Raw genomic sequence first — 6,000 nt, forward strand, 5'->3', positions numbered from 1 at the left:
TTCACTGTTCACTAGTGGAGGATCTTGAAAAAGTTGTCCTCATTAAGACTCAATCTCCTTGCCTATAAATAGGGCTAATTATGCCTATCTCATGGGGTTGGCATGTGGATCAAATGCAAGAATGGTCCTTTTCTGGCCCAGATCTTTCCCATTCTCCCATGAGCACAGGGACAAAACACACTTGGAAAGCTTTACATTACTCTTGGTCTGCTCAGAGCCTGCTCTCTGGTTTTTTTTTTTAAAATGTTGGGGGTAGGAGTTTATTAATTAATTTATTTATTTTTGCTGTGTTGGGTCTTCGTTTCTGTGCAAGGGCTTTCTCTAGTTGTGGCAAGCGGGGGCCACTCTTCATCGCGGTGCGCGGGCCTCTCACTATCACCGCCTCTCCCGTTGCGGAGCACAGGCTCCAGACACTCAGGCTCAGTAGTTGTGGCTCACGGGCCCAGTTGCTCCGCAGCATGTGGGATCCTCCCAGACCAGGGCTCGAACCCATGTCCCCTGCATTAGCAGGCAGATTCTCAACCACTGCGCCAGCAGGGAAGCCCCTTGCTCTCTGATTTTTTTACCTCCTTTGATAAGCTTGCTTTCAGACTCCCCTCTGTTTGTCCGCAGACCGTGTTCCCAAGTCACCTGCTTGGTTCCTGGGTTCAGTGTGCATACGGGGATGTGGAGTTGAGTCACTAGACTCTCTTGGTCTCAGTCCGGCCTGCAGGTCTCTCTGCCCTTCCCCACAGTTCAGAACATCCTTCTGGTATCCTCCCCATGCTGACTGCTGCTTGTGCTTTCTACTGAAAAGTAGATGATGACTACACAGCTACCCTCCACACCTGGCCCGTGACTTCTCAGGCCTCTGGCAAGAGCATGTCATATCCTGTCCATGACCTGCTCCTGTCATTTGCCTCAGACATTTTCAAACTTACAGGAAACGGGAAAGATCTCAGAAGTAAAGGAAAACAGAAATGAATATGATTGCTCAAACAATAAGTATCATCGCATACCTAGGAGCTAAATTATACTTGGAATAGGAATTTCAGGAGGAGAGAAAAGAAAAGAAGAAATTATAATAGAAGAAAAGTTGCCTCAGCTGAAGAAAGCCTTACGTGTGTAGCTTAAAAGGACTAATTGAATATAATGGATTTTTAATGGAAAGAGACTTACACCTACATTTTTCTTGGTGACCTCTGACTTTCAAAGATAGTGGGGAAGAAAAAAAGCTATGAGGATATAAAGAGAGAGAGAAAAGTAGGCTATTCACAGAGCATAAGAAAGTAATGTCAATAGACTGGCATCAGATTCTCCTCTATAACACTAACTACCTGAGGACAGGGAGCGATATCTTTAGGGTTTTGAGGGGGAAGAGTAAAAACAAAGAATTCTGTATAAAATAATGCTATTCAGCTGTGAAAGCAACAGAAAGACATTTTCAGGTATTAATGGATTTGAAGTACCCATCTCATGCATACAAGTCCTCCATCCTTCCAGCCAAAAACAACTTGCTTGAAGAGGTACCCCTTTCAATAAATGAATATGGATATAAATGAATAAATTTATTCATACCAATAAACAAATCAAAGTGAAAGATTCAAGGGAGAGGAAAACATGCAGAGAATAATAAAGCCAATAAAATAATCTATAGTGTAAATAATTATAATAAATATAGGTATAAAACAATGTAAATGTTAAGAAAAGAATTTTAAAAATAAAAGTTACATAACATAAAGACTTTATAAAAATAATCTGTATCTAAAATTCCACATTATTTCAATAAAAATTAGTGGAGGGAAGGGGGAAGGAAATCAGAATATAATAAATTTTTAATATTATTTGGGTAATGGAAATATTTTAATAATTTTAATTAATTCAATAATTTAATGCCAGTTCTATTTTAATATTGATAGACTGGTGTAGGTTAAGATATGTGTTTGAATATTTAAAGATAAAACTAGGAGAATGACAAAAAAGAATTGAATAATATAATTGGTAAGCTGAAGAGACATTTTTATTGCCTGTAGGGAATATACATTATTTTCAAATGTTTATGGAACATTTACAAAAATTGATTTAGTGTCAATTTACAATGAAAACACCCAGGTATTTTAAAAAGTAGAAATTTTACAGGCTGTATTTTCCAACCACAAAGAATTAAACAAACTAACAAACCAACAAGCTATTTGATTTAAATAATGTTAAAAAATAATTATTGAGTTAATGAGAAAATTAAGCTGCAATTACAGAATATTTAGAAAATCACTCTAATGAGAATACTACATATTAGAAGTTAGGGGGTGAGGTGAGTGACAGCTGTTTACTACACTCAGGACCAAAATCATAGCTTTCATGATTAAACAAAAAGAATTAAACAAAGAGAAAGAAGAAATCAATTGAGACAGTTAAAAAAACAGCATCAAAGATATCTGGAAGATGAAATTAGTAAAATTAAAAGCAGAAATTAACAATTCACAAAACAGAGCACCAATAGAATTAAAAATAAACCATAGAGAAAGGTCTTTGTATAGTTTGAACCTGGGCAAACCTCTGGCAAGGTTAATCTAGAAAAAAAGAGAAAAGGCAAATATACACCTTTAGGAATGAGAAAGACGCTATAACCATAGACACTAAGGAGATTAAAAATATAAAGAGGCAGTGCTGTGTAAAACTCCACCAATACATTAAAAAAATTCAGTGATATGGATGTTTTCTAGAATGTAAATGGTCAAAATGGACTAAAAATATGCAGTATTGGAAAACAAAATTAAACAATCTCCGTGAGAGGTTTGTCAAGAGCCGCTGCTTAGCCCAAGTTGGGCTGGGGTCCAGCAACCAGACCAAGACCAAGTCCATGAAGCTGCCTAAAGTCCTCCAGTGCATCATGGGCTCCCTGGAGCTTCCCTGGACTGGGGAGGCACCCTTCCTTGTTCTGAGAACTGGGGACAGCCTGGTGGCCACCACTAGGCTTCCTCTCCTCTTATACATCTGTGTTCCTCTTTGCCCGTTTGGGATTACAAAACAACAGGAACACATTTCTTGTTAATATTTCTACTGAACAGCTCAAGCTCCAAAGTCACCAACTTTGAATATGTTCCCTGGGACTAAGAAGTCCCCAACGTACTTATTTATGACCAAAGGGCCAGTTTGCTCATGCCTTCCAGGTGGAGTGCCCCCTTGAGGCCAAAGGATGCCACATCACCTCGGGAAGCTGGTGGACAACAAGGAAGCTTACTTTATAGCGTAGATGGTTCTTCCAGGTGTGGGCTGTTCCAGCCTTCCAAAGTGCTCTGTCAAGAGACCCCACGTCACAGCTCCTTAGATTCACTCCCATGTATGAGCCACATTCCTGGGACTCTAGTCAGCCTCCAGGATGGCTGGACTGTGACCGATCCCAGGATCCAGAGCCTCAGGGATTCAAACCATTCCTCTCTCAAGAGACACCAATTCCAAGCCTAATGCTTTTATCCTCACGATGATTTTATTTCAGAGGCTTCGTTGCTCTTTCTCCCTCTGGATATTGTTTAGGCAAATCGTGAGCTACTGAAGCAGATTTCTGGAACTTGAATCTCGGGGACAAAGGGGTAGAGTCTCAATCAGTTTCCATTCACGAGGCTCCCAGGCTCCTCATGCAAATATGCCCGCCTCCTCCCGCATCTCTCTAGGTCTGCTCATCAGCAGTTTATTTCCCAGAAAGAAATTTTAAATTTCCATCTCTTTGAATATCCTGCTGCACAGAACCAACATGACATTTTAAAATGTCTGTCCTTATCTCATCTTGCGTTAGAAAACTTTGAAGACTGTCTTCCTGTTTGCTAGGGCTGGGGCTCCATGAAAATGTATGGAGCATATGTTTTCTGTCTCTCCTCGTGTTAAACATATGGCAAAAGGGAATACTTTCTGTTGATAGTATTTCCCCCAAATTAATGCAAATCCCCTCTGCAGAGCTCCACAAATTGCTTTCCTGGGTTTGAAGGGTAAATTGACAAGAGCCCAAAGTTTTGCAAACTGGGAAGAGTTGTTTCTTTTCTAAGGAAAATAATTCATTTTCAGCCATGAATTTAGATGTTCACATTTCCTTCTTACAAATTTTACAAGTGTTATCTAGCAGCAGGGGGGCCAAGAAGCTGAAGCAAATTCCTTTGCTGCAATTTTCAAAAGTAACTTGAGCCTTGTTTTGGATAATTAGTCTTTCAATATAGAATCAGAAGTGATGACCTTGGACAGCATCCAATTCAGTGCCATTATTTTGAGACTGAGGCTCAGAGAGGGCAAATGATGTGATCAAGGATCCCTTTATGGGACCAGCAGTCTTGAATGCTGGTTGCTGGGGAGTGTAGTGACTTGACACTATCCATGATCTCCAACAAAAATCTCTGATTTCCTTGAATTCCTTCCAATGGCAGAAGGTAGGCTCTAGTGCCAGGACATGAGGGGAAAAATTCATCTTGCGTTTTTCGTCTGTGCCGGTTATAAGCAGGGCCTCTGTGGACTGCATAGTAACATAGCTCTACAAAGAAACATCTAGGAAATTGAGACAAGACTGCCAAAGATGAGGGCTGGTGGAGATCCAAGCAAGGGGTTGGAATCCTATTTCAATGATTATGGTGTTGGCTATTAGTTTCTGGTAAATAACTTCCACTGAGTTAAGGAAGTTTTATTCCTAGCTTGGACAAAGTACTTAAATTCTCTAAGTTTTAGTTCCCTTATATAGAAAAAAAGGGATGATAATGACACCGGCCTCATAGGATTGTTATGAGAATTAAATAAAACATGGGAAATTCTCAGCACAAAGTAAATGCTTAATAAATGCTAGCTGTTCTTATTGATTCTAGTATTCTAATGATTTTCAGGATCTTTTGAGATGAGCGTGGAGTTTTTCACTGTCTATGAAAAAATATCTTAATGTTGAACCAAATTTATATCCTGGAATAAATTCTACTCTGTATACTATTTTTTTTTCTCTTCTTTTGCGGTATGCGGGCCTCCCACTGTTGTGTCCCCTCCCGTTGCGGAGCACAGGCTCCGGACGCGCAGGCTCAGCGGCCATGGCTCACGGGTCCAGCCGCTCCGCGGCATGTGGGATCCTCCCAGACCGGGGCACGAACCCGTGTCCCCTGCATCAGCAGGCGGACTCTCAACCACTGCGCCACCAGGGAAGCCCCTGTATACTATTTTTAAAACACTGCTGGATTCAAACGTTAATATTTTATCTAGGGTTATTACAACCATTACTAAGTAAAATGGATCTATTGATTTTTTGGTGTGCTATTCTGTTAGATTTTTGTATCAAGGTTGTGCTAATTTCTAAGCACAAGAGTAAGATTTCTGTATCATTCTGTGTCTCTAATAGTTTAGGAAGAGGAATTATCTATTCTTTAGTAGTTTTTAAAACTCAGCCTGTGCCTGGGGTCTTTTTTGGAAATGGATGATGAACAACAGTTTGATTTTTTAATGGATGCCAGTGTATTTAGATTTTCTACCTCTTCTTATAGCAATTTGGGAAACATAATTTTTTGAAGGAGGAAATTGTCTATATTATGTAAATATTCAACTTTAGTGACATAAAATCGTATATGGTATTCTCTTATTACTTTTTTGGGGTCATTCTTGGCCGTAGTTATTTGCTTATTTCTCTCTGCATATATTATTCAGTTGTGCTTACTCTTGGTCAGACTTTCCAAAGTTTCTCCGTTTTGATGGGATTTTAAAATTATTGATGTTCACTAATCATTAGAGAAATGCAAATCAAAACTACAATGAGGTATCACCTCACACCAGTCAGAATGGCCATCATCAAAAAACCTACAAACAATAAATGCTAGAGAGGGTGTGGAGAAAAGGGAACCCTCTTGCACTGTTGGTGGGAATGTAAATTGATACAGCCACTATGGAGAACAGTATGGAGTTTCCTTAAAAAACTAAAAATAGAACTACCATACAACCCAGCAATCCCACTACTGAGCAGGTACCCTGAGAAAACCATAATTCAGAAAGAGACATGTACCACCGTGT

The sequence above is a fragment of the Hyperoodon ampullatus genome (genome assembly GCF_949752795.1).
Source record: "Hyperoodon ampullatus genome assembly, chromosome: 3".
Lineage (NCBI taxonomy): Eukaryota > Metazoa > Chordata > Mammalia > Artiodactyla > Ziphiidae > Hyperoodon > Hyperoodon ampullatus.